Raw genomic sequence first — 26,145 nt, 5'->3', positions numbered from 1 at the left:
GCTGAATCATTTTAATTCGCCACTGGGGCCAGTTAAAAAAAAAAAAAAAAAAAAAGCTTGATTTCCCAGAACCCCTTGCATCTGGGGCGTGTCTGAGTGACGCATTCCTGGCCAATGAGATGCAGGTAGGTGGGAGGAGCTCTCCGCAGACTCTTATAAGGGGACGGCCTCGATGCGCTCGCTAGTTATGCCTGTTGCTCTTTTTGCTGTTGCTTTCTCTCTGGAACATGGATGCTGTATTCCAAGTGGAGAATCCAACTTGTGGTCAGAGAAGCTTGAGGGGTAAGTAGGTTGGGAAACTGATGGCATTCTGAAACTGCCGTATAAGACCTGGTCTGCCCACCTTTTTTTTTTTTTTTTTTTTGTAAGAAAAATAAATCTCCATTTGGTTAAACCATTGAAGTTGGATCTATTACCTGCAGGCAAATGTGATCCTGAGTTTAAATTTTAAAAAAAGTCAGAGTTCGTCTTTACTTACAGGATTAAAAGGCAACGTCTGTATGACAGAAAAAAAAAAGAGGGGTCAGACTTTGGAGGCCTAAGACCCTCAGCTTGAATCTTGGCTTTGTTCATTATAGTCTAATCTTGGCCAGTAATTTAACTTCTTTGCGTCTCAGTTTTCCCCTATGTAAAGTGGTGGTCCTGATAATTTTCTCATAGTGTTTTTGTCAGTGTTGGCAAGCATTAGAAATTATTAACAGGAATAGTAACGAAACATTTGGTACATAGATTTTCAACACGTGGTGGCAGCTTTTACTGAAGGGGAGTGTGGTGATGAGACTGAAGAAGGGTAGGCTGGCAGTTCATCGTCTGGAAGGTTCTCCGCAGACACAGACTGAATGACTGAATGGTGGATTAGCCTCATGGCTGCAACCACTTGCCTCCATCTACCCCCTGCTGGTTGCAGCACCCATCTCTTATCCTCAGTCCCACCTGCCTACACTGGATTACTTGGAGCTCGTCTGTTCTCCAACTTTGGCTGAAAAAGCAGAGTGTGTTCTTTTGACAGTTTAATTACCTATAAACATAGAGTTGATGTATGGAGCAGGCTCTGGAGTCAGACAAATGTAGATTAGAGTCTCTTAACCTTACGAGCTGTGTGATTTTGTCTTCTGTGAAATGGGGATACTTGGGCAAGTTATAAGGATTACGTGTGATAATATAGGTGAAGCATTAACAGCTGTTTCCCCAGCACACCATTAACTCTGGATTGAGGACAGATACTGTTACTATTTCATTGAACATTTGTGAAGCAATTCTTGCCCTTGGTACAAAGTCCTCTTGGAGATCTAAGGACAAATAAAACATGGTTTTTACCCTTAAGAATATTCATATACAGGAGGTGGGGGCAGAAAAGGGATGACTCCCCCCCACCCTTATATATGACTCCCCCCCCTTATACATAACCATAATGAAGAACAGATTTAGAATACTACTTAGCTGTTAAAAAGTTGGGGGAAATATACTGACTTAAACAGATGTCTGTGATATATATTTTAAGAAAAAAAGTAACCAGCCACACATGTGTGTAGTTTATACTGGTCAATGCATGAAAAATTGCTAATTGGGGTGATTTGTGGGGGATGAGATGAGGATGGCAGGGAAGATGAGGGGCCTTTGATTTATTTTTATAGCATATTAATGTCCATTTTACAACATTCATGCATTACTCTTGAAATGTAAAAAGTATGAAAGTTTAAAAAATCAATTTGTTGGGCCTTTTGGTGGTGTTAGAAGATTGTATGATGAATTAGTAAATCATGCAGTGAACTTGAGCAAAGGGTTGTGTTTAATGGGATCCCACTGGAGGAGGTGGGGTTTGAATGGGCCGTGAAGGATGAATAGGAGATTTTGAGGAGGCAGGGCGGGGAGAGGAGCACACTTGGGTTTGGAGCAAAAGGTAGAATATGGTGAAATTAGTTTTAAGAGAAAGGTAAGATAGAGCGATATTGTTAAAAGGAGTAAGATATTCTCTAGTTAGATCTTAAAGGGTTTTAAAGAGAGTGACAAGACTATGCTTTAAAATGAGAATTTTTGTGTGTAAAGTGGGGAGGGATGTGAGAACTATCACTTTATAGAAATGACTCTTGAAGTAGTATGTTGGTTGTTAGGAGGGTATGTGTGGTGAGGGCAGTGGGGAGGGGTAGGACCACCTTAAGAAAGGTACACAGCTTGAATTTTAATGAGAAATATGATGAATTAAGATTTGAAGTTTGAGATTCCATCATGACCCACAATAACCTACCTTCATTTTCTCATTGTGTAAATGCATAAAATGATAGAACCTGTCTCATTAGGTTTTTAGGAGAATAACAGCAACAACGGTAATAATGTTTACCTAGCACTTGGTATGTACCAAGCACTCATCTAAGTGTCTTACCTGTTTTAACTTAGATTTAATCCCTACATCAGCCCTGAGGAAAGGTCCTGTTCTTATTCTTATAGATGAGAAATCTGAGGCACAGAGAGGCTAAGGGAATTTCCTGAGGTCACACAGATTGTGTGTATTGGACTCGGGATTTAGATGCACTTACATTCAGTCTCCTGGGTCAATATCCTCAGCCTCTTCATATTCCTGCCACTGGCTTAGTTCTGTACTTGGCCTGTTAGAAGCTATCAGGAACTGTTTGTTGATTTTATTCATATGAAGGTGTGAAGCAGGAATTTAGAAATTCAGGTTTGGAGTTTCAGTCAAAACCCTGGAGGGTTGGACCATCTCCATACGGCTGCTGCTTCAGGACTAAGAGTAGCTGAACTTGCCAAAGAAGAGGACGTAGAATCAAAAGAGAAGCAAGTCCACAGCCTTCAGGGAACCCTTGACACGTGGACACGGTCAGGCCAAAGAAAGCCATTACAGGGGTTAGAGCAGGAGCGACCAGAGAGGTGGAGGGTGGTGGTGCACAGGGATGTTGTGCACCCAACACAGTGGACTGGCCACGCCATCCAATGCAGCAGACCCGTTATAGGGATGGTTTGAGAAATGGCAGCCGCCAGGACATCCGTGAACTGGGAGAGCAGTTTCAGCAGCACAGTAGAGGCAGAATGCAGAGTGCAGAAACTGAGGACTGCAGGGCAGGTGATGAACCGCAGGTGGTCCCGTTAGCCCTGCCTATCAAGGAGTTGAACAGGGGGAGACACGCTCTGACAGCGGGTTTGGGGACGGTGCAGGCAGAGAGGCTGGTATGAGAGCAGCTAAAGAGAGTGAGGAAGGAGTGCAGGGTCTGGCGAGGAGGACCGGGACAGGTCATCAGCGTGCTTCTTCAGAGGGAATGAAAGCAAGGATGGGGGCGAATTGAAAAACTAAATGTGATTGGAAGAGATAAGAGTTGAGTGAGTTCACTGCAGGCAGTCTATTTTCTTTTCAGTTTAATAGGAGGCAGTGAAAGGAAATTCGTAGACAAGTAACTCAGGCTCCTGAGAGGCTGGCTCTCGGGCTGATGGGGACAGAGGAAAAATTTGAAAGAATGACAGAAGTCTCTCATCTAAACAATGCAAACTGACACTTTTGCCAGGATGTGTCTCCGGGCAGGAAATCCATTTACTGAAGTGGAAAGTAGTGGTGCAAAAGAAGAAGAGGAGGGTGAAATGAGACAAAGGAAAACCTGACTGTATTTGAGGGAGGAAGTTTTAGACACCAGACTGGTTCGCAGAGCAACCTCCCAGGGGAAACCTGAGTGCTCTGAGTGACGAGAAACAGCCTGGTTCTGGAACCACAGCCTGGGTTTGGTTAAAACCAAACCACCAGTGCACCAGGAAATACTCTGTAGGGGGGATGTGTCCAGCAGAGAGCCCTCCGCATTACATGCTGCTCCTGGTGAGGTCTTTTTTTAACCTTCAGTTAAACTAATTATTTCTAGAAGGATCTTTATCTGAGGAGACATTGGGTCGTGGTGTTTCAGCAGATTTGTTGATGTAATGACATGAATGAGATGGGAAAAGGGCTGAAGCAGTCTGATAATTAAGAAAGTGGTACAAAAAATCAGCACCACTTCCATCCATCCATAGGTAGGAGTTTTGAGGGTTACCTTGAGCCACATCAGTAAAATCGTACCCAAGTGTGGGCAGCGTATTTAGATGGGCATAATATTCTTGAGTTCACTGGTCCTCGGTGCGGCCAGCTGCACGATTTGTGGAGCCCAGCGTAAGATGAAAACGTGTGACCCCTTGTTCAAAAGCAGGAAAAAGCACTGTTAAAGGTACTAACGTGCAGAGCTTTTCCTTTTCTTCTGTAGTTCTCTCTTCACTCATCATGGTGTTTATTCACTGTTTAATGTCATTCCAAGTGAAGGAAAATTAAAACTCAGCATGGATTTTGTTGTGTATCTTTATATTGTGCAATGTCCGTGTTAAGTGCAAGTATAAGAGGATTTAACACTTGCAGGATTACTAAAATCACACACTTCGTAGTAGTTTGTAAATGCAGTTGTGTATCTTTCTTCCTGGAACAGAGGAAACACTGCACACAGCTAACTCACTAGCCTTATGTCACTTCTCGAACGGTGCCCAGTCTGTCATCCTTCGCTTAAGTGAGGGAAGGACTGAAAGGACCAAGAGCTGTGAGTTGTTCTATTTCCCCTTTCCATCTGTGCCATCATTTTCAGGGTAAGTGTTGGTTAATACAGAGGAGCAAGAGGATATGTAAGGATTCCTTGGTTGTTTGTGTTTCTTAGAAAGACACTGCCTTGTTTCTGCATGTACAGCAAGTTCTGGTTCGAATGGAAAACTTGGAGCTGTCATCACCCTCCCACCCGCTTACTCAGTTGTATTTGTAACATACTTACCTTGAACTCATTTGGAGTCTTGCAGAACTCCATGCATCACAAGTCTGCTGGAATTCTGAAATTCTGTGCTTGCCGGGCATTGCAAACACCACGTGTGAATGGGGTGGCAAGGAATGTTGGCCACGCATGCAGAACAGATCTCCTCTGCTCACGTGCACGCTCCATTGTGCCATTAGATCTCATTGGCAAAACACAAGTTCAAAATGCAAATTATTAGGACTCTCGACGATGAGGGCAGCAGAGCATTAAACCAGGTGCGGGGCCTTTCTGAGCAGAGGGTTCTATATGTGACAGCAGTTTACAAGTCCGCAAAGATGGCTCTGGTTCTTAGAAGTCAAAAGCTCACTTTTAAGCCTGAGCTATCCTCTGATCTTTATTTTTTTTTTTTAATTGTAGTATAGTCAGTTTACAATGTTGTGTCAGTTTCTGGTGTACAACATAGTGTTTCAGTCATACATGTACATACATATATTATTTTGATCTTAAAGTCTCAAGGATCAAAGTTTATAGTGGGTCAGGTTTGTGTCTGGTATCCTAGAGACCCCCTTCCTGGCTATTAGCACTGTCATTTTTGCCTTTCAAGTATTTTTTGGACTCACTCTCCATCCCCTCCACCAGTGCCTTGGTTTACACCCTCCATCATCTCTGATGTAAACCCTGCAGTTAGTCTGTTCCCTGTATTCTGCACCTCATCGTCAGGCAAATTTTCCCCATAAAGACTTTGGTACAAGGCCACCCTGCCTGGTCCTTCTGGTCCTTTCTTTGGCCTGGGGGGACAGCTTAGAGCAGAGTCCTCATACGGATGGGCCTGGAGGGAGACTACATGGAGACAGCTTTGGTTTGAATCACAAAGTATTTTAAGAAACTTACGGCAATAGTTGAATTTTGGGAGAATTCACCAATTGAAATTCAGAATTAAAAAGGATAAGACTCTGGGTGCTAGTTTCCTTGTTCTGTGCTGGTGCCCTAGAGACCAGGAGGACCTGCGGACATGGGCAGGATGACGGTCTCCTTTTTTCTGACAAAATCTTCGCATTTGTAGATCTGAAGCATGTGTTTGCCTGTGGTTCTCAGGGATGCTGTGGAGCAATTGGAACGGAATGCTGAGCTTTTAGTCTGAGAAGTTAATTTCTCCAACTTGATGATGTAAATTGGGTGTATGCTTTGTAACAGCCTTTTTTTTTTTTTTTAAAGCCCTTGATTGCTTTTTTGGGAGAAATGTTTCCTAGGTCTCACCTGGCCTGTGTCACCACTGTGTCACTGTGATGTCACTGTGTCGCTTGTGACCTCATCTGATCTTGACCTCTTTCTCCAAGCTCGTCTTCCCTGCCCGCCTGTGCTCAGGCCCAGGCTCTGTCCCCCCCTGGACTGCTTTAAGGCTGCTCACTTTTCTCCTTTTCCTATTGATTGTCTCTTGGCTTAAACCCTCCTCTTTCCTCCAGCCCCGCCCTTAAAGCAGTTTACCAGGGGACCCTTGCTGAGAGCATCTGTCTGAGCTCAGCCTGAAAACTCTGCTGGAAGCAGGTAATTACATTTTTTGAGTTTTAAATGCTCGAGTACCAAGTGGGTGGTGAGTTCAGGTTGATTTTGAAGGTTCCTTCCAGCCCAGTGATTTTGAAATGCCGTGATCCTTCCAATGCCCGTGCCTGTTTATTTCCTTGCCATTGGTATCTAGTTGGTTTCTGAAGTTGTACTTTGTGATAGGAGCTTTGCCAACACTGTCTCAATTACGAGGGTGGCAGTGGTGTCATCTCCATTTTACAGATGAGGAACCTGAGGGTTTTCTCTAAAACTGATGCTCCAAATGGCTTATGTCTGGTTATCTGATTTCTTCAAATAGATTGTAAATTGTTGGAGCCATGACTACCTGTGCTGCTGGGCCCTGCTGCCCAGCAGGGACTCAGTAAGTGTTTATGTGACAAGATTCATTCATTTGGCCAATATGCACTGAATCCTAGACGAGGCTCCATGAGGGTGCAGAGGAGATAGGCCTCTGACCTGTGCACAAAGACAGGATAGAGTTTTTGATCTATTTTGTGGGGGATGGGGGGCAGCGCAGTAATTTGACTGATTTTAATGGAGGTACTGGGGATTGAACCCTGGACCTCGTACACCCTAAGCACTCACTCTACCACTGAGCTATACCTTACCTCCTAGAGTTTTTGATCTTGGGCTGTGGATTTAGATGGACATATACCTGTGTCTCAGTTTCCTCATTTGTAAATTGGGGACAGTAACAGTATGTAATTTGTAGCGGTGGTTTTAAGCCGGGGTGACTTTGCCCTGTAGGAGTCATTTGGCCATGTCAGAAAACACTTCTGGTGTCACAGCTGGGGCTGGAGGGAAGACTGACTTTTAGTAAGAAGAGTCCGGGGACGATGCTGAATAACGATGCCCGGGACAGCGCCCTCCCCAACCCGATGACGAAGAAATACCTGGCCCCAAAAGTCAATGCCGCTGAGGTTGAGAAATTCTGCCTTATGGGGTCTTGAAGATGAAACAAGATAATGAACGCAGAGAGTTTGTCATAGTTAACTATTGCTCTAAGAAAGCCAATTCAAAGACTGCAAAATCCGCTTTTGAAAGGGCAAACCCTCAAAAGCTTAATTTCAGCAACATCTGTGATTCTTGCTGAGGAAAAGCCTTATGTTAAAGATTTCATGCTCTCCTGCTCAGAAGTGACAGACTCACTGGAGAAGAGCGTGTGTGTTACACTGTGTACTAACAAGGGCTGGTGTGGATGTATCAAAGCTGCGAAAACAATTACTAATTTTTAGGGTGTTCCTGGTAAACTTCCTGCTTGCTGAACTGGTTTGTTCTGTGGAGATAATTTTGGTGTGTGGCTTTAAATCCTCTGATGGAAAATGTTTTGGTTAGTGAATTTCCAAAATATGTTTTGATAAGTGGGACATGAAAAGTTTGTTTTCACATCAAGAAGCCTATTGTTTCTGTAGCCCTAGATTTAAAACAAAGCTGCTTTCCCACTACTTAGCTGCCTTACCTGCCTACTGCCCAGTGTTTTGGTATTTGTAAGAGTGACTTAGCTGTTGGACTTCCACTTACTGTTTGTTTTTGTGTGTGTGTGTGTGGATTTGAAGTTGAGACTGTTGTTTAAATTTTTCATAATTATTAAAGTAATATATGATACGTATTTACATGTAATATAATGTATATGTGCAGTCAAACTGTAATAATTCTACCTAATAAAACTGAAAAAGGAAAAAAATAATTATTCTTAAAAAATACTGTAAAAAATAATTTAAAAAAAAGTGATATATGCACCTTCTAGAAGATTTGAGTAGTATAGAAAAAAACAAAGACACAGTTAAAATCCTCAATAATACTGCCACACAAAGGTACAACTACTGTTGGTGTTTCCTTCCATTTTTTCCATTCATATTTTATTCCATATTTGAAATACTCTAATTTTGTGTCCTTTATTTAATTTTTTTTTTAATTGAAGTCTGGGCAGTTGACAATGTGTGTCAATTTCTGGTGTATAGCACAGTGCCTCAGTCATACATATGCATGAATAAATTCATTTTCACATGCTTTTTCATTATAGGTTACTATAAGATATTGAATATAGTTCCCTGTGCTATACAGAAGAAACTTGTTTATTTTATATATAGTTTATTTTATTTTTATTTATTAGATGTATGTTTTAATATTTTCAAATCTCAAACTCCCAATTTATCCCCTTCCACCCCTTTTCCCCTCTCTGGTAACCATAAGTTTGTTTACTATGTCTGAATCTGTTTCTGTTTTGTAGATAAGTTCATTTGTGTCTTTTTTTTTTTTTTTTCTTCTATTAGATTCCACATGTAAGTGATATCATATGGTATTTTTCTTTCTCTTTCTGGCTTACTTCACTTGGAATGACGATCTCCAGGTCCTCCTTTATTTTTGTTCAACATTGTTTTATTTGCATTTCCTCACACTACCACAATATCTCTAAGTATTATTTCTAAGGACTGTAAGATATTCCATCTATGGGTATTTTGATGATTTATTTAATCCCATTACAGAACTTACAGCCTGTTTTCAACTTTTGATGAGCATCTTTATGCAATTTCAGATCATTTCAGATCATTCCCATCTTTACAGGAAATGACCAGAAGGAGAACCAAAGGGTGTGGGTCACAGTGCCTGAGTATCTTGATTGATATTGTAGTAGTTGCCAAAAATTTTCTACTAATTTTTGCTGCCATTAGCAGAGTGATAATTCCCATTTTAATAACATTTGATAACTTTCTAGGAGAAAAGGTATTTGTTTTTCTTTTTTATTTGTTAGTCATGAACTCAAATGTGTCTATGACCTTTGGCTATATTTCCTGTTTAACAAACTGTTCATGTACTTTCCCCATCTGTGTTTCTTATTTGTCATAAACCCTAGTAACCCTTTCTCATAGTTATGGCAGATATTTTCACCTAGTCGTTTTTTTCCTTTGTAATGTTTAAAAATTTGTTTTCAGTGATGCAGAAGTTTAAAATTTTATGTAGTCAAACCTGTTGATTTTCTTTCCCACCTGGGGTCTTCAGCCTTCCTTGGTCTATACTCATATGAACCCTTTCTGCTCTGAAGTCACTATGTTGAGTCATCAGTGTTTAAAATTATTTTCAAATAGACTGTTACAGAGTTTCCTAATGAGGATAAAAGTGTTTAGTCTCATATGGGCACCCGTTATGCATGGACACATGTATGTGTGTGTGTATGTGTGTGTGAGAGAGAGAAAAAGAGAGAATAGGGAAAACTGAGGTTCTTGTTGGGCTCATCTATTTGGTTTTGTTTTTGATTTCCTTTCTCTCAGGGTGGAAGTGAGCTTACTGCAGGCAGGGACATCCCCTAGAGATCCCCAAGCTGGTTGAGCAGACTGTGGCTGTGCTCGGCACTGAGTTGGCCCACGACAATTTATTTGTTTAGTGCAGGAGTAGGTAGACTGAGCCGAGAGCAGGGCCCCATCAAGTTCCATTCTCTTGGGCTCCAGACTGGGTGGTGGTGGCTCCCTGCCCTGTGGCTGGACTCCGACAGGAGCCCGCAGCCCTGTTCACCGGCTGGTCACCAGCTGTATTAGCTGAAGCCCTAAGAGGGAGGTAACAATTACAACCAGGGCTCACCTGTTTTGCAAAGCCCTTTCACTCGGGCTTTTTTTATATGCTTCTCACCTCAACTTTATGAGGTTAAGTACTATTTTCATCTCCATTAATTTGGAGGAAATCACCACTCAATAGAAGCATAATTAAAATCTGAATCTTCTGACTCCAGAACTAATCCTCTCTGCTTATGAAACAATTCCATCATTGTAATTTCTGGTTATAATTTCTTGGCGATGCTACTGGGCAAAGGGTAGTAGTAGCTGTTTTAGGTTTTGGTGTCAGGCATAGCTTGGATGGAATCCCAAGGGAGTCATGTCTTAGCATTGTGACTTGGTTTTCTCACCTCTAAAATGGGAACAATAGTGTCTATCTTGTAGAAATATTAGGTTAAACTGAGGTAGTACGTGCAAGATGTCTAGCACAGTATCTCACCCATTCACTGCGGGAGCTCAGTAACAATTGTTTCCTGGTCTCAAAGTGGAATATACTGCTACTCTTTTTTGTTTAAGAAATTCAGAATGGTTGGTAAACCTGCTCAGACTTGCGAAATTTTAGTAATTGTAATTCATGGTTAAGTGCAAGAAACGTTTCTTTGTCTGCCCTGCTTACTTTCTCGTTTGATAGATTTTCTTTCCTGGTGTGGATAAATCACCGACTAGTCTGAAATCCTTCTGCTTGGAGAATTTCATGATGACCCTCCAGTTTAGGACTATACTCAGAGCCAAAATGAAACATGTTTTGTCTGTGTGTTTATGTAAAAAGCCCAGACAGCTCTTTGGAAGGGCAGTAGCAGTCATTCCTTTACACATAGTTGAGAATTTTGGCGTTATTCATGGAGTTGTGTCTTGCCCATGTATCAGAAACATACAGGTAATAGAACAGCCTTTAAAAAAAAGTTGTAGAAAATCATGAGAAAAGACTAAATAACTCAGGAGAAGAATTGTTAAATAAATCTTCATTTTTCATACCATCTAAAAGTTGGGTTAGATCTGACTGACCCTTGTGCTAGACCTTGTTAACCACTCTAAAAAAAACTTCGCTAATGTTATTTCTGCCTGAAGAATTTCAGCATGAGGGTTGTCTTGCCATTTGACCTCTACTATATTTTTATTCAGACTTTTCCATTTTAATAGAGTCAAGTAATTATAAATGTCATCTTAGAATTATACTATAATCCAGTGCAGTCTTGTTTCTGTGGAGTAAAAGATACCCTTTGGGAATCTTTAAAATATGCCTTGGACCTTCTTATTTTTTTGTCCCTGAAGCCATGGTTGCATTTTCAACAATACATCAACTTAGTAGTGAAACAGGGGAAAGGTTAATGAAGATAGGGCTTTATTGGGTTAATAACGAATGCTCTTGTTACTCTTCTGGGAAATTTAGACCCGTTGCTCTATGGTTTTTCCATTCCCTGTCCCCTCTTTAGTAGTAACTGAGAGACAAAGATGGGAAAGCCTTTTAAAATATAATTTATAATAAATGCGTAACTTAAGAGTTGCATTTTTATATAATTAGTGCCATATGTATATGCTCTACGTAAAGCATGGATACAGTTAAGGATCAGTGATTAAGTGAAATTTACATGATTCCTAAGTTCCCTTTTATGCCCCGAGTTCAAGGATCAAAGTGAGGGACCTGTTGGCCAAATCTTGTGACTGTTGCAAACAGAGTGTAAGTACATTGTAAAATACCACACCCAATTCTAATGGTCAGCAGGCAATTGTTTTCCTAAAATTCCGGGCCGACTGTTTTGATTTCTTAATTTGCAGCCAAAGTGGATATTTGGGTGCAGAGGCAGTAGTGGTGATAATGGTGAAGAGGGTAGATTCAGTCTGGAAGAATGAAATTGGTGTTGCCGTGTCTACTGATTCACAGGATACAAAGGACTTAAAAGACCAGGCTTTGTGATCCTGAGACGACAATCCACTTGGGCAGCTCTGTGCCAATCACTTCAGCCAAACTATTTTGGCACCGGCCCTTTGAACAAAGCCTGAGAACCCAGCAAGTTTTACCAAGCATTTCTTGTTGCAGCTGGCTGACTTATGGGCAGATAGAGTAATTAGCTCTCATTAGGCCTCCTACAAACTGTAATACATCCACCTGAGGCAGAGAGAGAGGCTTGCGTCTGTTCCTGAAAACTTGAACATCCCCACCTGATCTCTTTAGTCCCCAGCGTTTTTGTATTGCAGAAGCAGAATGCCAACTTGGCAGGAGTAAAATCCACCAAGTGCCTCAAATGACAGTGGCAAAACCTCCTGACCAGGGTTGGAAGGCTTTTCTGAGAATGATGACCGAGTCTGAGAAATTGGTGAGCTTGAAGTTGAAAGCTTTTTCTTCTTTTCCCCCATCTTGTGGATGCAACTCACACGAACCAGGTTAGTCACAGACACTGAACACTGGTAGTCCTATAACTTGATCCCATTAGCCTCCTGTCAGCCGTGCTTCAAAAGCTGTGGTCTCTGTCAACAAAGAGTCTGGAGTGTCAAGTCGCTGAGAGAGAGGGACAGCTCTGATGGTGATTTGTGACCCTGTTCAGGACCCAAGGCCATTGGTATTCCTTGTTCCCATGAGATAAAGGTCTGTAGTAGGAAGGTGGGAACCAGGGAGGCAGAAGGAGGGAGGCAAGATTTTGGGGCTTCATACACAAACCTGGAGAAATATATAGACAAATTGCCATGGGAAAAAAACCCTGAAACAGGAATCTGGCAATCTGAGCCCAACATTGATGAGCTAGTCACTTACCCAGGCAAAAACTTGAGATGGTAATACCAGCTGTGAGCATCAGATGAGACAATGTATAAAAAGCTATAAAACACTAAGAAGTAGTGTGACTTTTACGTTGAGTTATTCATAGAGGGTACATCGGCTACTTTTTCTTTTTAATGCTCTGAACCCAAATCTCTATAGTAAGATGCAGACGCCGAGCAGGTCCTTGTTTTCCCCTGACTTCTACTCCTGTGACACTCCTGACCCCACTGGACTGGTGACCCCTGGGTAGTTCCTGGAGGTTTTCTGGGAGCGGGCGCTGCCTCCTGGGCAGCCCGGGTGCAGTAGCTCTTGACTCCTGCTCTCCGAGGGCCGCAGTAAAGATTAGTACGGAGTCATCGGTAATCCATCAGCTCCAGGAATTGTTCCCGGTGATTGAAAGTTTGGAATGTTGGGGTTCAAGTCATCAGGACTCATTTTCATACTTACATGTGCAACTGTTCTTTTCAAGTAGCTTTATAGTAAAGATTTCCTGGGATCTGAGGTTATAAGCAAGTGTGTTTATGGAGGGAGAGGAGGTCCACTATAATGGTTAGGGGTGAAAAGCACAGATCCGCCGCCGCCTACCCCGCCCCTGCCGTGCCCTGGTGTTGGTTTCAGTACCACGTGATGCTCTGATATCAGCACAGATGACCGGCGAGTCTCACCTCCCTTACTTGTGATGCTCCTGTCCTGTTGACCGCATTGGGTGGGTGTTCAGAAAGTGAGCTGAGCTGATTACCCCAAATTTGTGATTTTTAAACGGACTCACAGGTACTTTTCAAATACTGTCTTGGGCCTTCACTGGACCTCTGACAGCACGTGTTTCTCTAGGGCCCTTAATGTCCTCAGTGCAATGTAAACAATGACTTCTTACGCTTAGAAAAACTGCTCATCTTTGGTTGGATTCGCTGGAAGCACGCCAGGTGTTGGATGCTCAGGGAGTTTAAGGGCGAGGACAAGCTGCCTGGCGATGTGGGTGTATCTGAGGCCCTGCTGCCTGTAATGGGGAGCTCTGGAGCTGGGTGGCCCTTCCCAGTTGTCTCTGAGTGAGGCAAAGGGCTGGACCTCTGTTTTCCTGAATCAGCTCAGTTGTTGGCAGCTGGCCGCCCCTCTTGGGAGCGTAACTTTGAGTGAAGTAGTGTCTTGCAGCTGGCTGAGGGCTTTCCCTGGGAACCAACAGCAGCCTGGGATGGGCACACTGGCCCTACACATGAGGTCTGGTCGGAGCACAGCAGGGACCACGACCCTGTCCCAAAGAATCTAAAAGAAAGAAAAAAACAGAAACAGACAAAATATGTAGCACCGAAATCCCACCAGGTTGGTAAGTCCCTTTATCTGCAAAGTTAGAGTTTGCAGCCTTTAGCAAAACTGAAGGAAGAGGTCCTACCCTTTTGTCAATGATAAATCAAACAGACCTCTAGCCTCTCAGAAGTTTATGAGCCACTTGGATAATATTTACACCTGGTTATAGTGTAGCAGGGACCGGCTTCTATATTTGTGAAATGACTGGCCTGTAATTGAATAATTTTTCCCAAGCATGAATTATTTCATGTTTGGAATATTAATATGTGTATATAAATGCAAGTGTGTCTGAGATATTTAATTCATGTTGAATTTGTAGATGTAATGGGTTACCTGCCATCGTAAAAGGCAGGTAAGGCACACACACCATGAAACCCAGAACATCCCAGAGGACCGTAGGGATGGGGGGCGAACCCGAGAGAGTCTAGCTTTTGTTGAAGTGACCTGATACAGCATTTTAGTCATGGGTGAGGAGGATGATTTAGGAGTTCTGTTGCCAAAGGACAAGTTAATGCACTTGAAAAAAAATGAGTCAGTTTTCTGGCATTTCCAAAAGCCAGTTGTACTCAGCAAGCGTCTGGAACCGTCTGGTATGGTTTGTGGTGTGAGTGGGGCGAAGAAACAAGGCCAAAGTCGTACATAATCTCTTTCCAACTGCAGAGTAAGTCGCATCTGCAAAAGTGAGCCCTGTTCTCCTGCGTGTCCTGTCTTCTAGTAAGGGAAGGACGTGGTGGGTTCAGCCGACCCATTGTCTCAGTAGTTTGAGTCGTGGATGATTTGGACCTGGTACCGGCACGGGTGATGGAGTTTGTGTGTTCTGACCCATGACCCTCACTTCCAGTGAGCACCCCCTTCAGCTCCTTTGTGCCCCTTGTGCCTTTGCCTCGATCTGCGTTATCCCCCGGGTGCTCCGTGATGCCAAGTCACGGGAGATGTTGCTAGCCTGCTTTAATTACGGGTGAAGTGGAGAGAGAAACAGGTCACTGCCCCGAATTCAGAAACAGAACAACTCCAGCTGCCTTGGCTTGAGGTTCTGCATTCAAAACATACATCCCTCAACCTCTTGGAGGGACGTGACGGTTTGGTGATGGCGTGCGAAGTGGGTGATGTACCAGCTGGTTTACCATATTGCCTAGAAGTGGGAGACAGAGTAAAATAAAAGGCTCTCCAGGTTTCTTCAGATGAGAAGGAAGTTAATGCAGCAGAGTGACTGCTGTAGAGGGAAGGCTGAGGGAGACTCGAACACTCGGCGTGTTTTCTTGAACCTTCCACTTGGATGATCCTTCTCTGGGTGATCCCTGGGGGCTCAGGTGATCTGGTGGTGCGAGGGACAGACCTCCTACTTGGGGGCAAGGAACGTTGTAACGTTGTTCAGGTCTTCCGCTGGCTTCTCCATCCCTCTAACATGCCTGCTCATGTGCATTTATCATTGGCGTTCTGGAAAATTCAGATGAGGAATCTCCAACTATGACTTTTCATTGTGACTCACATCTGCAAAGGATGAATAAGAGAGAGTTTCTTGGCCAGGAAGTGCAGTCCTGGGTAGAGAGAAATAACTGTGGTTAGGAGAGAAACTGTTGAAGAACCAGAATCTTTTAAAAAGAGAAAAGAAAAAGGTGGAGGAAGCCTATCGGGAAAAGGAAGGACCAGAGGTGATCTGCAGGGTGTTGCCTGGAGCTCTGGGAACTACATCAAGATGGAGCAAAATGGAAAAAGGTCAAATAAAAAACATAGCCTGTTGGGGCTGGCCGGAGGCCAAGGGCAGAGGCAGCACTCCCTGGGCTTGGAAACCCGCTGAAAAGACACCTACAGAACCACCCCATCTGCTGCCCCTTTTGTCTCTATCTGCCTGGAGCAGGACCTGACACACTCCTGGCAAGGATGCTGCTTGGTGAGACCTTGGAGTTTAGGAGAACCTGGCCCCCTTCCCCTGCTGATGTTCATAGCCAGGAGAAGACACGGTGGTTAAGGACACAGGCTATGGAGCCAGGCAGATTTCTGTGCCTTATTAAGGTGTGACTTAAACGCTGGGCCTCAGAAAACAGGAATGCTGAGAAGCTCAGCTGTATTTCATAGGGTGGTTGTGAAGGGTTTAGCGGAGCTTAATGAAGTAAGTGCTCAAAACTGGGTAACTTACCACATGTCAAGAATTGTAACTGGATTTGTAAAAAGTACCTTCCTGTCCTGTCTGGCCTTACCGTGTGAACCTTGACCCTGATATTGACGCTACCAGTGGTCTCAGCTGGGATTTAGATGCTGTCAGTGGCTCCATGTCGGGGCTGGACAGTCGTCTGAGGCTCTGGGTGGGGTGCTGAGAGCAGCTATGTGTCCTTGCACAGGTCTCTGGATGTCCATCCATTGCCCCTCCTGAGAGTTCCTATTCTTAAAGCCTCTGACCTTTTCTGCAGGCCACTCCAGCAGGGACATCCGCATACGTTAGCTTGGAATGGATATAGGTCCTGTTTTTAAACTTCCATGGATAATAGGTTGCTCCATTACATAGATACAAATATTTATTCACCTCCTAAGAATCTCCTATATACAAGACCCTGGACCCTTAAAGGTGCAAAACGAAATGGTCTGTCAGGGCTGCCTGTTGTGCGTTCGGGGGTTAAATGATTGTTATGTGCACTTTGCTACCTAGGAGAGGGAGGTAATATCACCAGTTTTGCAGAGATTAAATAACACTCAAGATCAGAGATCGTACCCACTTTGACTGAACATGACGACACATTTCAGTTTCAGCGATGTTAAAATGTGGAAAGGTGTGTATTCTAAATTGAAGTATAGTTGATTTACAATGTTGTGTTAGTTTCAGGTGTACAGCAAAGTGATTTAATAACTTGGATTAAACTATAATGGAAAAAAGTGTATCTTTTAAATTAATGAGATGTAGTACATAGCAGAGTCTGGGTGCTACCCCATCCTGTCTGATTTCAAAGCTTGTTTTTCTCTGCATCATGTACAAAGGCTTATCTGCCGGTGAAGGTTAAAAGAAAGCATGGATAAGGACATCTAATGTGTTAGGATCTGTAAGGGCAGTAATAATAGTTGGTGTTTATTGACTCCTTGTGATGTTGCAATGCTTTTATGTGCTCTGACTCATAGGTGCTTAAATCTTTACATTCGCTCGGAGGTGGATATGGTTATGTTCTTTTTTTTTTTTTTTTTTTTTTACAATCAAGGAACCTGAGATGGTACTCTTACTCCCATTTTCAAGTGAGAAAACTGATACAGAAAACTTCCCAAGCTCACATAGCTCATACTGAAAGTGAATTCTGTAAGGTGGCACGTGACAGTTCCAGTTTGTTTATGATCACGGCAGACCTGGTTAAGGCTCCAGAAGAACGTGACCTGATACAGGGCTGCTCGTTGTCCTCGGGGAGCACCTCGCCCAGGCCTGGGTCAGGCAGAATTCCCAAAGAGGGTGGCACCTCTGCTGAGATCGAAGTGTCCCTCTCTGCATCCCTGCCCACTGCGATGCTAAAAATAATCGTGGTTACCCTGGGCTACAGACCTCTGCTAGTCCCAGCTTTCTAAGCCTGGCATTAGCTAGGAGGAACTGGCTTTATTTATAATTTACGTCCTTTCCACCTCCAAAAAGCAACTGATGAAGTTTTAAAGAAACATTGTAAATTGGGGAGTTGTTTGAGCACTAGAAAGATGGCTGCATGGAAGGTCTTGGAAATCCTCAAAATAGGAAGAAAAACAAAACAAAACAAAGCCCCAAACACTTGATGACATTGTGTAATTTAAGTTACCTGCAGGTGACCAGCCGAGTCATCTTTTGACAGCTTTTATGTTCTGTCCTGCCTTCCCAGGCCCTGGGAGAACCCCATCTGTGCTCACACGTTCTCTGGCTGAAGTCTCTGTGGCAGCCCCGCTAGTGCTTGGCTTTTCATTTTCCTCCTGTTCCTTTGATGGAACCAGTGATTTTTGATCTCAAGTTGATGTGTTGCTGAAGGATGTGAAGATTGTATGTCGAGCTGTCATCTAGAAATAAAACAGTGTGTTTTTAAATGGATAGGTTTTCTGTCATTTAAAAATAAACTGTGACAGACTCCCGGTCCATAAGGAGACAGAGATATTTGAAGACATTGAAGGAGCCTGTGGAACATGGAGTGCTGACTTCTGATGAGCAGACTTCGTTTCAGCTTTGTTTTTGCCCCTCAGGAACCCCTGACCCCTAGTTTTCCTTGTCTTTAAAACGAGTTGGAGGGGGATGAGTTAGATGTTCCTGAACATTTCGGGCTCTGAAATTCTTTTGATCCAAACATTTCTAATCAGTTCCAACAGGGCTTTTGTTTGGATTCACCAGGGTGCCTGCCTAAGGCCAAATGTTGAATTTGTTCGGTAGGATGCTATGTTTTAAATTCTGATCACCTGCAGACTGCATTTCAAAGGGAAAGTATTGTGGGCCTTTTTCTTTTCCGTCTTTTGAATAGAGACACTCATTGTTAATGAAGAGAATTGAGCTGTGGTAGGTTTGGGGGGTCAAGGTGGCCTTTTGCGGCAGTAATCACTGATGGTCAGCCCCAGAGCCAGTCTCCCCGCAGAGTGGCCCTGAACTGCTGTCAGGAGCCCTGATGCTCTGGGTCGGTTTAAAGGAGGGATGGCGGGAGCGGAGGACAGCTGTTTGGGTAGCTTTGAGGGAGGCGTGCTGTGCAATGGGACCTGCAGTTCGGTCAGGATGAAGCGACAGACAGGGCTGAGGACGGGAGAGGAAAATTTGTCCATCTTCAGCCCACGGGCCAGAGTGTGACTCCATAGCGTTTCATGGGGGGAAGGTTTCTTCCTCTTTCCTCTGGTTCAAGGCTGTTTGGTGACACTGAACTTAATATACCACAGCATGACCCTGGTCACTGCCTTGGGTTGGGGCATCTTTATTGAAAATAAAGATGAACTCAGGCGAAACGTCTTTAAACCGATGACTGACAAGTCTGATCTCTCCCGTGAGCCCTCAACAGTGCTGCCTCTGTCACCCCTCAGTCCAGCTGGGTTGGGACTGTGCGCCCCAGGGCGCCTTGTGAATGCTGTTTTGTGCCCTGTTGTGTTGCGTTTTTCTGCAGCCCTTTGTGGCTTACAGATAGGTTGCCCCCAACTGCTCTCTTAACTGTCTGGAGGCTGAAGGCCTTTGACAGCCCTGCTGGATAAACAGCCTGTTTGCCATGTATGAACCGACTTCATGAATCGCCCTGCAGAAGCCAAGAGTGTGAAAGAGGAGAGAACTGACAAGATGGCTAGTGAGTTGTTCGGGCCTGTGCTTCTAGCTCGGCTGGTCTTGTGACTAACACACTCCCCTCCTTGTGGATTTTCTTTTCTTAGAATAGCTTATCTTTTTACCCTCGAGTTCTTGGAAAAGGTCATGGACTGAACTTCAAGAAAATGGGCAGAGCCTCCTAAATTCCTCCATAAAAACAGCAAGTTCTTGTCAAGAAGAAGGAAATGTAGTCCCTGTTCACACCCTGATTGGTATCACCCTCCTGTCCCCATTTTTCTATAGAACCCCAGGACCCTTACCCCAAGATGGGTTCACGGTCTTTAAGGCAGTAGTCCGCTGTGACTCCCTTTGCCTGCCTGACAAAGCGATAAAGCTGTTCTTTTCCAGTTCTCCCAAAACTCTGCCTCCGACTCTCAATCCGGCTGTCAGGGTACAGAGGCCGGTTTTTCGGCAACAAGTATCAGCGTATTATTGGAGTTGATGTGTTAGGTGAGGTGTGATGGAAGACTCTCCGGTGCCTGATGAGTTCTCAGTAAGCACCCTTCGCGTTCTGTGGCTAACTCTCCAGGGGCCACTGGTTTCCTACAAATTGGTGATCTGTTAATTGAGTAGAAAACAGTTCTTGTTGACGAAGTTCATGAGAGGTAAGATGATAAGGAAAAGGTTTCTAACAACAGTCCTTGTCTCTTTGAACCTTATGTTCAGGGACCTAGCCCGCACAGCTCCAGGGATTCTGTTCACATCATTTATATCGCTGGCCCTCATCTGATTGTCTTAGTAATCCCCTGGACCTTTGAGAACACTTTAGGGTGTCCTCTGTTAGAACAGGGAGATGTCTGTGGTCAAAGATCAAATGAGTCCTACTTTTCTCCCCTTCTTCAGGTCTTCCAACTGGGTAACTAGAATGCTTTCTGAATTGTATGTATTATTTAAATCACTAAAGAGGCAGTTTATAAGCAACTCTTGCTTAGTGCGTTGGATAAACCAGCTGTCTCACAGAATTAAGCAGGGCACAAAAAGGCGTCTTTGGGGAATGCCAGTGTTTCAGCAAAATTTAATTTGATATCAGGGCTGCTTAAAAATACCCAGCTGGTTAGATGGGAGGATATAATTCAGTGGTAGAGTGTGTGCTTAGCGTGCACAAGGTCCTGGGTTCAATTCCCCAGGACCTCCATTTAAAAGTAAATAAATGAATAAACCAAATTACCTCTCCCTGGCCCAAAAACAGAACATAAAAAAGCAAAACAAAACAGTACCCATCTGGCTAACACTGAATGCTTAGATGCGTATTATAGTAAATGACTTCGAACTGGCAACAGATAGTCATTAACTGGCAATCCTGGTAAGACTGCTAAATTCTGGAGATAATGCAGAGCTGAGCATCATCAAAATAACGGTGGTGGGGACATCACAGCTGTTGGGGTCGCCACCATACTCGGTCCAACGAAGCTCTTTTTTTTTTTTTTAACCACTTATTCCTTCCATGTTGGCGTTCACCAGTCTTCTCAGCCTAGTGAAGCTGTTCTGTTTAAAATGATTGCTTTATGAAAATTTGTATTTTTCTTGCTTAAAAAAAAAGATGTGCGCTGGGAGGAAATGGTTTGGAATTTAGCTCACCGCAGGGTTCTTATTCAGCATTTTATTCAGTGACTGGGGGAGTTGTGGTTGAAACCTAGCTGGGAGAGACAGCCGGTGACAGTCAAAATTCAGAAAAATAATCTGTAGACAATGACATGGTCAAGTGAAGCTGATAAGATTCTAATTAACAGGGCACTATGTCATGTTGTGGATTTTCATCTTAATTCAAAGTGGTGATAACTTGATTTGACGAAAGCTTCCCGGGGGTCTTTGTCGAGGGCAAACATTGGAATGCCCTGCGAACGGAAAGTTAAGGTAACCTGACCACGTTTAGCAGAATTAACACAAGTTAGTGTCCAGTTTCTTGGAGATAATGGTCCTTTTTTGTTCTGAGTCAGAGATTCTAGTGCTGGACTCCATACACTCTGTTTTAAGAGGGATGTTGCCAAATTGGAAGGTTTCCAGTGATGGAGGTGTAGAGACAGTGTGACCAGGGGCTGGGAATTTTTGTCCTGTTAGGAGTGGTTTGAAGACTTGGGGCTTGATGTTCTAGGAAGTTAAGGGGACAGGACAGCTATTAAAAAACTTGTCTGCTTGCCAGGCAGAAGAGGGAAATAAGGCTTGTATTGTTGTGATCCCTGAGGACAGTCCTCAGCTGGTGGTGGCGCTGGGGTGGGGCAGGCGGTCTGACTCAGGGAGGCCCTTCCAGTAACCCAGTGAGTCTAGCCATTTAGAGGAGGCTGTAGGATTCTTGCAGATGCATCGGAAAACATTCAGGCTTTGACTGGACAGTTGAATGTAGATGTTGGCTCGGTCCCCCTTCAACAATAAGGGTCTGTGATTTGGTAGAATAGCCAGCTCCTTCTGGTTCTTTACAAAAATTATTTGATTCAGAGAGATAGCATGGTGGAAGAAGGGCATCTCTTTCCTGTGGCTAAGGTCATAGAAAGTACAATAACCGCTTGTTTCTGGTGAGAGCTGAAAAAGCTCTGGAAAGTTCTCTAAATATGGCTTTTCTGGTTTCTTATTTTCTGCATATCCGGTTAAGACTATAGACTCCTTATTCCTTTCTTTGGTTTTTGTGTGTCTTGAATGGGCTAAATAATGGTGATTATTATATGCAAAAAAGGTTGCTGCTGGTTTATTTGTTTTTTTCCTTTCTGATGTGAAAGCTAAGCCTTGTTTTTGTCTTCTTGGCAGAAGTTGTGCTTTTCTTTAGAGGAAATCATAAATCAGGATTGAAAGCAAAAAATATTTTAACCCAACTTTTCCCCTTTCTCTAAGAAGTAACAGTCACTTGGCTATGATACAGCACTGCAAAGACAGAACTAAAGCTCTAAAGCCTTGTACCTATTAGCAAGCTTGTATTTTCATTGGCTCACATCCTTTTAAGAAATACTATTTTTTGGGGAAAAAAACCCCTGTTTTATGTTAATCATCCTTATCCTATTGTCAAGTATATTTATTCTTTTAAACATACTGGACACCATTTTACATAAAATTATGAATAGCTCATATCAGATGTCTTATGGTTGAAAGAGGCTGTGCTCTGGAAAGACACCCCAATTATTTGTCAATTTTAAGCTTCACAATTTAAGTTTTAAACACTGGATGAAAGATTAAGTTGAATTATGAGTAATGAATATAGAATATTTTGAAATTAGCCATTAGCCCGCTAAATTTAACTACTTTCTGAATACATCTATTCCTTTTGGAGTAAAGAATTTTTTTGGCATAACAGAATGCTGGTTTTGAGTCATCTTGTGGTTGATATGCTAGTTCCAAGATCTGCTGGAGAAATCAAAGTTCCAGGGTAGGTTTTTGATTTTCTACATGCCTAAGTGTAGGGTTTCTAATGTATAAATGGCTAATGTGGCCATTCCCGGGGCCACCTGGGAGGAATATAGCATATTAACATTCATTTCTGTATTTTAATGAAACACAGATCGAAAGAAATGTTGCATGAGATCTGAGTTTTTATTGATGTTTCTATTCTTTGCCAATGATAACATTTATTATCATAGAGTGAAAAACCAGTTTTTGGGATGTCATCAGCAGAAGCAATCATGGTAATACCCCCAAATTGATAAAAGGGTAGCTGTTGTGTGCTTAGCTTACATTACTAGTTACACAGATTTTTGTGAAAGATTTGATATGAGGTGAGTTTACAGGAGTTAGGAATTCAAAATGGGGGTCTCGTGTTTATTGTTTCTTCCTGCCAAGGATTAAGAATGTTGTCCACATTAGGGTTGTTGCCATTTACTGAGGGAACAGGAAACGTCTGTCGTGCTTTGCTGTTGGCAGTCTGGATTTGTCTTGTTTTAGAAGAGGTCTTTTCTCGCAGGCTACTTTTAGGCCAACCTCATATCAGATCTCAGTGCTGACATCCAGCACTGACCCGAAGAGAGCAAGTTGGAAGGGTGACTCGTAGAATTCCTAGTGAATCATCTAACCTCTCTGCCTCTGATTTTCAAACTGGTTACTTCTTGGAATTATTGAAGGCTAATAAATTAATCTTTATAGGCCTGGAGTTCTAAGACGAGTGATTATTTTACGTTTGCTCAGGCACGTGTATTTGGAGGACGAGGGAGCAAGAAGGATTAAAAGACCTCCTTTTATGTCCCCGCACCTTCCCCAGCCCCCCCCCCCCCCATCAGTCAGGGCTTACTGACTTGTCCAAGGGGCTGCGATTTTGTTTAATTTCAAAATCTGAAATTACATGGAGTCCTCTTATTTGATAGTCCTCCGTTCCTGGTTTCATATGCATTTTAGAAAAAAGAAGAGGGAGTCTGCTTTAGGAATCTCTTATAGCTTGAGTTATTTTTAAATCAGTGAAGGAAAAAAAATTTTCCTCCTCTTCAGCTCTTTCATATGAAACTAAATTTTTAGGAGTAGCGTCATGGTAACAATATTTTTTCACAAGGAAAGGGAATAATCCGAAAAAAAAAGTAAAAAAGTGAAGATGTTTATCAAGTACCTAAAAAGTCTGTAGAATGATAGTCCAGGGGGATGTTTACATGGTTACATTTACTATGGACAAGACCTCAGTCTTTTGAATGTCAGCTTCTATACTCATTAAGTTATTTTTACCCCCAGGTCAGTTCATAAAAAGTTTCCAACACTGTGGACATTTTGTCCAAGTGCTCAGTGCCCCCTCCCATAATAGGTTTTATATGAGAAATGAGTGATGCAAATTTATTGGGGACAAACCTGGAACTGAGTGTGAACTGCCTCCTTGTATTTCCAATTGTTCAGGAACGTTCTGTCTTCCTCACAAGTTACTAAATAGATCCTCTAATTTTGTTTTCTGCTAATCCTGGATGCTGAGAATCACTTAGTTCTTTAAAGGATCTTATCTTATTTGAAGCTGTTTTCCTTTATTTCCTGGAGTCAATTGGTTGCTTCAACATGACTTTGGGTTTCTGCGCATACTTTATATACTCACAGGATTTTATATACTCATAAGATTTTAGTAACAAGTGGGGTATGTTTGAATGGAAGTTGGCTCTTAAAAAATATTTGGAATAAAATTATTAGGTATGTTTATAAATGCTTTAGTAGCATGCTCACATACTCTTGTTTCTCATACGTTTGTCTTTTCCCTAAAGACCCTCCTGGTCTTTCCAGTAATTAGATCATACAATCAAGAATTGAGATTGCTTATTTTCATTTTATCTTTCTCTTTTCCAGAATGGAAGCAGTACAGAAAAGTGGGAATATGTGTAGTTATATATAATATTATTTATCACACACTGGCCTATATAGATCAAGAAATACCCTACTCTTTTTTTGAGGGCAGCTCAGGAAAAATAGTTTCACTGTATGCTCCCCCCAACAGCCTCCCACCTCTACACACAAAAATCACACACACAAACGTGCTGCTTGGACTTGAGTAAGACCTATACATTGTACATGTGTTTCCTCTTCTGCGTAATATAAGCATAAAGGAGCATGTGTAGAGTGCACTCACTGTATGACCTCAATGAGGAATTTGTTATTGCAGAGTCCTATTAGCATCATTACCAGAGATAATAAGATTCAATATACTTATATAAGCTTGCTATTAACCTGTTTTGCTGGGTATAACTCATAGCTGCCATGATGATTTTTTTAAGCGTCAACTAGTACATATGAAAGTCTCATCAGTGTTAAATACTAGTAGCAGTTTGTATTAGCTTGGTTTCTTTATCTTGAAGAGAAAAAAGAGAGAGAAAACCTTTTTAACTATAAGATTTTCTCATGCTTCCAGAGGATAGAGGAATGTGATGGCTCAAGGAGGGAAGAAAGCCAGGCCAATAACACAGTGCTAGAAGTCTCAGTTATTTTACAATTGGATCATAGGGATACCTATGGTATTTGAAAACCTAATTATAGTTATACCTCCTGGCGTAATTATAAGCTCCTTTCCTTCCAGACATGAAAATTAAATGGTGAAATTTCTATGCACATACAAAGCACCCATGTGGAACAAACCCTGTTATTTCCCTACATGAAAAATAAATGTAATTGGGCCAAGTTGACATTCTAGAGAGGACACATAGACTAGGAGATGGTAGAGTTGTTTATTCCTCCCCCTCCGAAGACAAAACATTATCATTGTCATTTAAATTAGAATGTTGAATGCAAGTGGCTGAGGCCTCCCTTAATGATGAAATAAAGTCTGTATAACAGTGTTCTTCATCTGTGGAGAGAATTTGTGTTGTCAGGTAAAATATTACACATGGAAAACTTTACACATTTGAATGTCTTCAAAATTTACACCCAGAAATTTGTCCGTGTGTAAAATACATTACTGCTTTTTTAATCTTTGAAAATCCAAGTTTTTTTTTTGTTGTTTTTTGTTTTTTGTTTTTGCCTCTCATTCCCATACAGCAGTCAGTAATCCTGCATTTTAAATATAAGTTATTGACTGGCTTGGGTCTTGACTGAAAAATTTGAGAGCAATAAAGGAACACAGATTTGCCTGAAGAGAGATGAGTTCTCAGAACCTCAGGAATGAATTCAATGCAAAATAAGTTCATTTGTCTTGGTGGTTTGGGTTTGGCGTCCTTGGCTGCAGAACCTCGTGGATTCTATCAGTTTAGGTTTTGGAAATTACATTAGATTGGGCCGGGATTATCTTTTAGATTGGACAGTTACTCAGAGGGAGACAAAGGGAGAAAGCCCAGGATGGGTTAACACATGATCTGCATCCAGTGCGGGCTCCACATTGCTGGTATGTTTTAGCTGTTCCTTAAAGCAGACCTGGCTGAGTCTGTGCTTGGAGGTGACACTAACAGATGCCACCTTGGGGGCTTTTCTTATGAGCTCAGTACTGTTCAAGCGCTTTCCTTCCAACAAAACAGCCAGATGAGGTGGGTATTATTACCTTCATTTCAAGCAAAGTGTACTGAGGTTGACAGACGTTGGGGAAACCAA

General features: G+C 42.5%; 1 protein-coding gene across 4 annotated transcripts in view; it reads left to right on the top strand.

Annotated features, from left to right (window-relative positions):
* The window catches only part of PPFIBP1 (PPFIA binding protein 1), a 153,643-nt gene that overhangs the window by 5,067 nt on the left and 122,431 nt on the right, over positions 1-26,145 (top strand). The window contains exon 2 of one of the 4 annotated variants that reach the window (XM_032473428.1): positions 6,224-6,305. The exons of the other annotated variants lie outside the window; for them this stretch is intronic. The gene's annotated coding sequence lies outside the window, so the exon portion shown is untranslated. The remainder of the gene's footprint in view (positions 1-6,223; positions 6,306-26,145) is intronic. 4 annotated transcript variants of the gene reach the window in all.

Source organism: Camelus ferus, chromosome 34 (genome assembly GCF_009834535.1).
Source record: "Camelus ferus isolate YT-003-E chromosome 34, BCGSAC_Cfer_1.0, whole genome shotgun sequence".
Taxonomy (NCBI): Eukaryota; Metazoa; Chordata; class Mammalia; order Artiodactyla; family Camelidae; genus Camelus; species Camelus ferus.
Note: the sequence above shows the minus strand (reverse complement) of the source record. Positions and strands in the feature narration are given on the sequence as shown.